Source organism: Gossypium hirsutum, chromosome A11 (assembly GCF_007990345.1).
Source record: "Gossypium hirsutum isolate 1008001.06 chromosome A11, Gossypium_hirsutum_v2.1, whole genome shotgun sequence".
Taxonomy (NCBI): Eukaryota; Viridiplantae; Streptophyta; class Magnoliopsida; order Malvales; family Malvaceae; genus Gossypium; species Gossypium hirsutum.
Window position 1 is genome coordinate 102,083,787 of NC_053434.1, and position 11,160 is coordinate 102,094,946.

The 11,160-nt window shown below is 36.8% G+C and overlaps 1 pseudogene; it reads right to left on the reverse strand.

Annotated features, from left to right (window-relative positions):
- Nucleotides 1–9,958: 9,958 nt before the first annotated feature.
- On the reverse strand, nucleotides 9,959–10,944 carry LOC121210042 (protein argonaute 4-like; annotated as a pseudogene).
- Nucleotides 10,945–11,160: the final 216 nt, after the last annotated feature.

Consider the following 11,160-nt stretch of genomic DNA (forward strand, 5'->3'; position numbering starts at 1 on the left):
TGATGAATTGGTTGCAAAACGAGCTGAGTGTGTTCCGAACAAGGAATCGGAGTTTCAGATTGATGATGATGGTTGTTTGAGGTTTAGAAGTCATTTGTGTGTTCCAAGGAATTCGGAACTCATTCCGATGATTCTGAACGAAGCCCATTGTAGCCGAATGTCAATTCACCCGGGGAGCACGAAAATGTACAACGACTTGAAACGTCGGTTTTGGTGGCATGGTATGAAACGAGACATCTCCGACTTTGTTTCGAGATGTTTAATATGTCAACAAGTGAAAGCAGAACATCAAGTGCCTTCAGGATTACTTCAGCCGATCATGATACCCGAGTGGAAATGGGATCGAGTCACAATGGACTTTGTGTCCGGACTGCCATTGTCAGCAAGTAAGAAGGATGCGATTTGGGTTGTTATTGATAGACTGACTAAGTCAGCTCACTTTATCCCCGTGCGTACGGATTTTTCATTGGATAAACTAGCCGAATTGTATGTTTCTCAGATTGTGAGATTACATGGAGTACCTATTTCTATCGTGTCGGATAGAGATCCGAGATTCACCTCGCGATTTTGGAAGAAATTGCAAGAAGCTTTGGGTACCAAGCTGCATTTTAGCACCACTTTTCATCCACAAACCGATGGTCAATCCGAGCGGATAATTCAGATACTTGAGGATATGTTGAGATGTTGCATCCTCGAGTTTAATGGTTCATGGGAACGGTATTTACCTTTGATTGAATTCGCTTACAACAATAGTTTTCAATCAAGTATTAAGATGGCACCTTACGAGGCTTTGTACGGTCGTAAATGCCGTACCCCAATATTTTGGACTGAACTTAGTGAAAGTAAGATCCTTGGGGTTGATTTGATTAAGGATGCCGAACAGAAAGTTCGAGTAATTCGCGAAAGTTTGAAAACCGCTTCGGATCGTCAAAAGTCGTATGCGGATTTGAAAAGAAAAGACATTGAATATCAGGTTGGAGACAAAGTGTTTCTCAAAGTTTCACCCTGGAAGAAGGTGCTTAGATTTGGTCGTAAGGGCAAATTGAGTCCGAGGTTCATCGGTCCGTACGAAGTATCCGAACGAGTTGGACCCGTTGCATACCGATTAATTTTGCCCCCTGAGCTCGAAAAGATTCACAACGTTTTTCATGTCTCGATGCTTCGACGATATAGGTCCGATCCATCGCACGTAATTCCTTCATCGGAGATCGAGATTCAATCTAATTTAAGTTACGAAGAAGAACCAGTTCGTATTTTAGCACATGAAGTAAAAGAACTACGAAACAGGAAAATCTCATTAGTGAAAGTACTGTGGCATAAACACGGAATTGAAGAAGCCACTTGGGAACTTGAGGACTCTATGAAGGATCGATATCCAAAATTATTTACCGGTAAGATTTTCGGGGACGAAAATTTCTTATGTGGGGGAGAGTTGTGACAACCCAAATTAGACCCTGGTCGGAATGTGGTTTCGAGACCACATTACCGAGCCAAAAATTTATTTTTTTTGTTTTAATTGCATAAATTTTTGTGTGACAGTGAATATATGAGAAATTAAATGCTTAATATTAGCTTTAGGATTGTGAATTAATTCAAAAAGGACCTAGTTGACGAGGTTAGAAAAGATGATAGATGAATTATAAGGAGTAATTAATAATAGGGTGAGGAAGCATGGCTTTGCATGTCAAATTGCCCATAAAATACATGGTGGCCGGCCAAGGAGTGATGATGCCCCACTCATTCTAATTTAATATGTTTTCTTTTGGTTAACAAATGATGGGGATAATAATAGGAAAGTGAACAAAAAAAAAAGAGTCATACTTGCCATCTCCTAGCCGAAAAACCAAGAAAAAGAAGGGGAGAAAAACTTGGAAAGAGTTCGGCCATTGCTTGTATCTGAGGAGTGTTTGATGTTGTGGCATGAAAATGAGGGAGTTTGAATGCTTAATGAGGAGGGAAGAAGGAGTGTTCATGTTTTCTTTCTTTTGCAATTGTCGTAACTAGAGGAAGAAGAGGAAGCAAGATTCGGCCAAGGTGGTCCTTTAGATCAAGGTATGTTCAATGATATTTTTGGAAGTTTACACAACCTTTGGGGGATGAGTCTAAATTCTATCTATCCCATGGTTGGATTTGGGGTTGTTGGAGAGTTAGGATTCGGCTAAGGAGCTTAAAAAAATTTTAGTTGATACCTTGATGCTATTAGCATGCTAGTTATATGGATGTGTTAAGTTGCTTGTTATGTTAGCATGAAAGTTGAAATTGTTAAGCTATTTTGTTGGAGGTGCCGAATTTAGGACTAGGAAGAGAATGAGTATTCGGCTAACATAGTGGAAAGGTGGGTGTTGCCGATTGCTAGATTTAGAATATGGGAGTGGCTATAATGGGCATTAAGATGTGGAACTTAAGAAATGTAATTATATGTGGATTTACATGATGTTACAAATAGATGTGAAAATATGCTAGATTAGGAAAATTCGATTAAGTGTTCATGAGATGAAATTAGGTGTTTAAATGATGTTATAGTTGACATTGTACATGTATACATACATTCGGCCATCTAATTGAGTATGAAGGTGGTGTTAAATCTAATTGTGATGCCCATTCCGAAGTATATATATATATACATATATATGTATATATACACAAGTATGCCCATTCGGGATGTTACCTTTAATTATGTGTATAATCGACTAAATGGGTAATTAGTGAGGATGGTTGCCGAATATACAAACATACATAAGCATGTGTAATTGAATTATGAATGTTTAACAAGATGGTTAAACTAGTGAATTATTGATTAAGCTCAAGGAGCTAAAGGAGGAGAATCAAGCAAAGGCAAAGAAAAGATCACTGAGTAGCCGAGTTGGAACCGTCTTACCCAACACAAGGTAAGTCATTAAGCATGTAGTTGGTATTATTTCAATTGGTCATAATGTTTATGTATTGATGCTGAATGGAATGAATAAATGTACATATATATATATGCATGTACGTATGTGATGATGAAATTGTTGAATGAAAAGAAAAGAGGTAAGATGTACTGAGTTGTTGATCTCGGCACTAAACGTGCGGGTATAACCATTTATGACCATGAGATTGGCGCTAAGTGCGCGGGATTAATTGTACATCACTAAGTGTGCGATTTGACTATGTTGCACTAAGTGTGCGAAATGAATATGATGCACTAAGTGTGCGAATTGACCATGCGGCACTAAGTGTGCGAGTTTGACTATGTAGCACTAAGTGTGCGATTTGATTACGTAGCACTAAGTGTGTGAGTTGATTATATAGCACTGAGTGTGCGGACTCAATATACATTCGTGAATCATTATGGACACTATGTGTGCGACACTATTGAGTCGATCGCGGACAGCGGATCGGGTAAGTGTCTTGAGTACATGGCTAATAGGTGCTATGCTTATACTTGGTGTTGAGCTCGGTAAGTTTGAACCTATGTGACAAATATACTTGAAGTCACGTACATAAAATTTATCGTAGGATGGGTGAAAGGCCGTTTAGTCGTTTGATTGTAACGAAAATAAATTGATTTATGAAAATGCTTCAATGTCCTATTGATGAGTATATGGAATGTGAATGCATGAATTGATATGAAACTGAATTGATAGGTTGGAGGAACTATGGTATGGTTCGGTATGGATGGAGTAAATTGTCTCGTTCCATTTTGTTTCCTCTTGTGATAATGTTATTGATGGATGGTAGTGCATTGCTTATGACTTACTAAGTTATAAACTCACTCGGTGTTTCCTTGTCACCCATTATAGGTTGCTTGGACTCATCTATTTTTGCGGGGTCAGGCCGTCATCGAAGTCATCACACCGGATAGCAAGTTTTGGTACTTTCTTCTTAGTTAGCTTAGAAGAACATTTTGGCATGTATAAGCTATTATGTTGTGTTTGAACTTTGGCATGTAAACTTTAAGCCATGCGAAAATGGCACGAATGTTCGATTGAGTTGGATCAAGGGTAGGCATGAAATGGACCTAGTTACTTTCGTAACAGATGCTGGCAGCAGCAGTGTCATGAGATTGAAAAATCACTAAAAATAGTAGGAGTGGAATTAATTGATGAATAAATTATGTAATCGAAGCTCGATGAGTCTGTTTTCATGAGGAAGTAACGAAAAGATCATATGGGCAGTATATTATGAGATAATCAGATTTTTGTGGGACAGGGCCAGAACGGTTTCTGGATTCCCTGCTCCGACTTTGGAAATTCATTATAAATTAACCAGAGATAATTAGGGGTCGTACCATATGTGTACAGATTTCTCTCTGAGTCTAGTTTTCATAGAAACAAACGGCATCAGTATTGAAGCCCCGTGCAGGGAGATATCCAAGTCGTAATGGGCAAAGGTCAGTGTAGTCGACCCCTGCAACATGGGAGACTTTGACTAATAAACTGTACTAATTGGCCCGACCAAAAATTCTAGAAAAAAAATACATAGATGGGCACATGAGTCTAGTTTCTGGGAAAAATTACGAAACTGATTTTCGAGTTACGAAACTCAAGATATGATTTTTAAAACGACTAGTACACAGATTGGGCAGTGTCTGGAAAATAAATTTTATAAGGGGTTAAAGTCAGTTAACACCTCGTGTTCGACTCCGGTGTCGGTTTCGGGTTCGGGGTGTTACAGTGTATGGTAATTTCCAAAGTTTTTAAAGAGACTATTTGGCTTAATGGGTTGTTGGAAGATTTGAGACTTGTCCAAAATTACATTAGCCTTTACTCTGACAATTAAAGTGCTATTCATTTAGCCAAAAAACAAGTTTATCATTCAAGAACTAAGTAAATAGACGTGAAGTATCACTTTGTACAGGAAATCCTTGAAGAATTAAATATTTTACTTCAAAAGATTACATAAGCTGAAAATGTTATAGATATGATAACCAAGGTGATAAAAATAAGTGAGTTCAATCATAGTTTTGAACTTGATTATTTCCTTGCAAGTTTGAACACCTTGAAGTGTATGGTGTTTAAGAATGCATTTGGAGGCACAATTGAAGATAACTTCAACAAAATTGAGGAGTCGAAGATTGGGGAAATTCAGTGGGATTGATAAAGGGGCCAAAAGTGGAGATTTGTTAATTTTTGGCTCCTTAAAATCCCACATTGATAAGAGATAGTTTTATGCTGCCTCTCCATCTCTATATATTAAGGCCTTAGTACACTTTGAGTATATTTTAGGAAATCTTTTAATTAAATAATCACTACCGATTCAAACATTGTAGAAATAACCACTATCGAAGCAAACATTCTAGAAATAGCAACATTTGAAAGCAAATCTTAGGATGACAAGGAAAAAACACAACACAAGCTAGAAACCATGTTGTAACCATCAAATCAGGCACATTCTTAATAAAAACACACATTATTTAGAACAAAACAATCACAACTTCTTATGGTTGAAGAAATTTTATTCCCATATGTCGAGACCATTTTTAAATCGAGTTTTGGAAAATGAGAATCGACTTTAAGAAAAATGAAAACGGAAGTCGCCACCAATCTTTTTAGGTGTGATTGGATCACCTTATAAAATGTTTTGTTTTAAAACATTAATTTTGGTCTACGAAAGTCAAGAAAATAGATTCGGGAGTCGGTTACGTACGAGGAAGGGTTAGCACCCTCGTAACGCCCAAAAATTGGTACCTAATTGATTATCAAGTGTCTTTAATGTCGGAAATTTGAAAGTTTTAAGATGCAAACCTCTTTTAATTAGAATGTCTCAATTTTGAAAATTAAGGCTCACTTATTTCAAATGAGTCAAAACATCACATCCAGTAAGTTAGGACGCAACATTTTAAAACCTTCGAAACTAAGCTCATCTTTCAAAAATTTCTATCTTGAAACAAACAAAACGCCATATCCAGTAAGTTAGGACACTATGTTTTGAAATCTCGAAATAATTGTTTAAGTTTTGAAAACTCAAAATCACTTAGAAGGGTGCTTGACTATTCGAATTCAACGAGAAAAGTCGCAACCCAGTAAGTTAGGGCACTACCTTTCTCGAAGTTTCCAAACATCAAGCATTGCCTTTTATTTTTTTTTAAAAAAAACCTTGGAATATTATTTTAAATGACGTTTTAGGATGACATATTAATGCATCATGAAGCATAGATGTACAAAATATTCTAACATTTCCATACAAACATAAATAATATCATTAAGACAAAACTAAATAACATGAACATGCGTTTAATGAAAAATCATACTAGGGTAAATAATAAACAAATAAAAACATGAGTAAACTAAAAGAAAAACATAATACATGCAAAAATTATACAACAATATATATCATAAAATAGCACATAAAAGAAATAATTAAACATAGCATATAAAAAAAATGAAACTATGCACAAATAAGATAAATGACATACACTAAAAAAATGAATAAATAGAACATTTACAAATTATGAAAATATAATGCAATAGTTCAAAATACATAAAATGATAATATAATATATATACATGCATAGAAAATATATATTTGAAAATAAACTATATAAAAAGGTTAAATATTATAATATATAAAATACATAATCAAATGTATAAAATATAGGAATAAATATACATATTTGAAAAATGAAGAAATTAAAATAAAAAAAAGGTTGAAAAACTAAGATAGACGAAGAATAAAATAAGAACAAACCAAAGAGAGTAAGAACGCAAGAGGGAGAGAAATTTGAGTGGATGCTTTCAAGAATTCTTATTGCTTCCCAAAACTCAAGTCATTTACAATGAAGGGAGAGGCCTCTATTTATAGTTGAGTCTCCCCAAATCCAACGGTATAGATCAATTACATCAACGATTAAGATTAAAGGATATCTACAAATTAAATCTCCAAGATTACAAGATCATATCTTCAAGATTGCATATCATATCATATCATATCTAAGATTGCATATCCTTAAAGATTATATTTCCATATAAGTCAAGCTTGTAGATGGACCGTAAATCTTTTCAAGTAATGGGCCATTCTGATCGAGCCAAATTATATTTGTAATTCTGGACTGAACTTGGACTTCATTTTTTTTGGGTTTATTATATTTTTGTTTTTGGACTTATTTCTGGGCCCGGGCAAAATTGAGTGTCTATAGCTGCCCCTCTTTGCTCATTGCTGTGTAACAGGAATCGAGCAAAGACTCATAGAAAGACTAAATTTGCCCGGCCTGATCGGATCATAGTCCACAATCTGCTCATTGCAAACTCAAGGCTGTCATATTGATATCTTCGATCTACTCTCCGTCGAACACAGAGACGCCAAATCTGCTTCTTCGATTTGTTTTCTGACAATACAGAGATGCCAAATCATCTTAGATCTGCTTCAGCGTAAACACATGAAAGCCAAATTTGCTGTGTCTTCAAATTGCTCCTTGTGAACACAAGGATGCCAAATCATCTTGGATCTGCTTCAGTAAAATCATCTGAAGGTCAGATCTGCTATGTCTTTAATCTAGTTCTTGTAAACTTATGACTGTCCTGTTGATATCTTAATCTGCTCTCCGCCGAATACAGAGACGCCAAATCTATTTCTTCGATTTGTTCTCTAACAATACAGAGATGCCAAATCATCTTAGATTTGCTTCGGTGTAAGCACGCGAAAACCAAATCAGCTATGTCTTCAATTTGTTCCTTGTAAGCACAAGGATGCCAAACCATCTTGGATCTGCTTCAGTCATCTAAAGGTTAGATCTGCTATGTATCTGCTCTCCGTCGAAATGGAGATGCCAGACTTCGATTTGTTCTCTGATAATGCAGAGATGCCAAATCATCTTAGATTTGCTTCATCGTAAGCACGTGAAAGCCAAATCAGCTATGTCTTCGATTTGTTCCTTGTAAGCACAAGGATGCCAAACCATCTTGGATCTGCTTCAGTATAAACATCTGAAGGTTAGATCTGCTATGTATCTGCTCTCCGTCGCAATGGAGATGCCAGACTTCGATTTGTTCTCTGAAAATACAGAGATGCCAAATCATCTTAGATTTGCTTCAGCGTAAACACATGAAAGCCAAATCAGCTATGTCTTCGATTTGTTCCTTGTAAGCACAAGGATGCCAAACCATCTTGGATCTACTTTAGTATAAACATCTAAAGGTTAGATCTGCTATGTATCTGCTCTCCGTCGAAATGGAGGTCCCAGACTTTGATTTGTTCTCTGACAATACAGAGATGCCAAATCATCTTAGATTTGCTTCAGCGTAATCACGTGAAAGGCAAATCAGCAATGTCTGCAATTTGCTCCTTGTAAGCACAAGGATGCCAAACCATCTTAGATCTACTTCAGTATAAACATTTGAAGGTTGGATCTGCTATGTGTCTGCCCTCCGTCGAAGTGGAGATGCCAGACTTCGATTTGTTCTCTGACAATACAGAGATGCCAAATCATCTTAGATTTGCTTCAACGTAAACACGTGAAAGTCAAATCAGCTATGTCTTCGATTTGCTCTCCGCCAATACAGAGATGTCAAATCTGGTATCTTCGATCTGCTCTCTGACAATACAGAGATGCCAAATCTGCTATCTTCAACTTGTTCCCTATAAGCACAGGGATGCCATGCTGAAATCTTCGATCTGTTTCGCTGTAAGCACAGGAATGTCAGATCTGTTATCTTCGATCTGTTTCCTATAAATACAGGGATGCCAAATCTTATTTCTTTGATCTACAGTGTCCCATAAAAGACATAACCTGTAGAATGCATATGAGTTCATGCCTAATAATTAGGATGCTATGATCGAAGTGAGTCAAATTCTCCTAATTAGACATGTTATAATGCAAAATGTTATGAAAATGATTCCTATTTCGGATCACTCATTCCTTCATCGAAGTTTATCCTTACTTCTCTCGAAGTCTCATTCCAACTCAAGTTGTGGGTTTGTACCATTCTTCAAATGCTGTGACCCGCTGAAATGTCTGTAAGATGATCATCTCTTAGGATCGAATCGTTTGATTTGTTCAATCATCATTTAGACTGAAGAAGAAATTTCAGTTTTCCTGAGTACATCCGACCCTCATATATGGGAATTCCTTAAACAATTGTCTTGTTTCAGTTTCTTATATTGTCTAGAAATTTCCAGAGTAATATGCAAAACTTCATTTGTAAAGATATTTTAGTTCATCTATCATTATTTCAATGCAACATGCTTTATGAATAATGAGAGACAAATAAATTGATCCTGAGGATAATTAGATTTGGACAAATTATTGGAAGGAATACAAAAAGATTAACTTGAGAACATATCTTTGCGAAGAAAAAGAATCCAAAGATAGTAAATAGGACAGAAATCAGATGCCCCAGATATCGCCGCTTGAGTGTCTATACACCAGCTCCATGAAGACTTTCTTGAGTTCAACATGTGTTTAAAAGATCCAAATTAATTCGTTGATACCTCGATATACTTCACTTCTCTTCGAATCTGGTTTAGCAAGGTCACTGCATGACTTTCCAAATTTGAGCTGCCCTTTCGGGTTTTCAACTCAAAACCCCTTTGGTCTCAAGGCGCCCTTTGCGGGTTTTCACCTTGGCCTTTCCATTTTTCTTTTTTCTCTTTTTTTATTTTTATTTTTATTATTTCCTTTTTTTTCTTTTTTCCTTTTTTTTTTGAAATAGAAGTCCCAAAGTGCCCTTTGCAGGTTTTCACCTTGGCTTCCCTTCTCCTTCAGACAAAGTACTCCTTGACCGAGTCCGAATGCACTGGATCAGATAAATTCTTCCTATTCATTTCTTGTCAAAATCAGTGCACCTCTAGAGAAAGCCCTCTTCGCAACATATGGCCCTTCCCAATTCGGCATTCTTTTGCATGGGAAGGATCTCTTTCAGCACAAGGTTTCCTTTATGAAATTCTTTTGGACGAACCTTCTTTGTCATAAGTCCGTGTCATCCATTCTTGGTACATTTTCTTAGGATGAATACTTTCAAGTTAAGTTTACTAGAGGTATTCAATTCTTGATTCCATCAAAGCTTGAAGGAAAAATCTTGATCCATAAACCCATGAGAAAGGGATTGCCCCAGCAGCAATCCTGGTTGTTGTTTGTCAAACCCTACAAAAAGATGGTTCAATGATTCTCAGCAGACAAGAATGAAGTTGCTGACTTTATCCTTCAACCTGGAAAGCTGAGGTACAGGGATTACTCCCAGAACATACATCCCACCACGACTCGATGATGTTTCTGAAGCATCCCTAATCTTCATAAATTGCCCCCAACTGTGAAGCTGCCAAATTAGCGTAGCAAATAGGAGCCACAACAACTATGGCTGTGGTGCTCCTTTGATATATATAGGATAGAGAATGAACAAACTCTTGCAGATCATCAGCCGAAAACCTAGCCTGGTCTAAGAGAACATGATAGTGGGTCTGCCTCGTGATTCCAATCATTCTAGCATGGGTATCAAGGTAAAAATCATTGTTCTTTGGATGGCATACTTTGTTGTCAATGATAGTACCATGTAGCACATTGTCAGGAGATCACTGCTGAAAAAACTTGGTATGATGGTTTTTCGTACAACAATAACCACAATCTTTAGGGTTCCACTTCTCGTCAAGGAACTTGCAAGCCTCAATATCTTGATCAAAACTTGATTGAATTGAGACTCGCTAACTCCATCCCTGAAAATAATGATTTGATCAGGTTTCCTCTTCCCTGAACTTGTATAGAAGTCTAAGAGAGCTTCCTTCATGATACCGTCATCCACTTTATCAGAAATTGATTTTGAAGAAAGAATCTATCATTTTAAGCTTCAGGGACTGTGTACGGCCTGATGCCCCATAGCTGGAAATCAATGGCCACCGCCTGGAGCTAACCATCACAGCTGTTGACGGCACATCAGACTGCTCAGGAAAGCCAAACAATGCACCCATTCCAAGAATGATGGTTGGAACCTTTGAAACAGCTGGAATTGAAGGTGTTTGCCCCAGCGTAAGCATAGAGAGTGGGCGATAGTTTCTTATGCGAATTTTTACCAGTCTCGGTCATCTTCTGTAATTTTTTTCTTCTTTTTCTTTTCTTTTGGCAACCTTTGTTGTACTGTGGTATGGCGCATTATCTTTGAAAAGACTACAAACTTTTGGCATTGTGCAGTTATATATAATCTTTTTTTTCTTTTTTTCTTTTTTTTTTGGAAATGGATGACTTTTGACTTT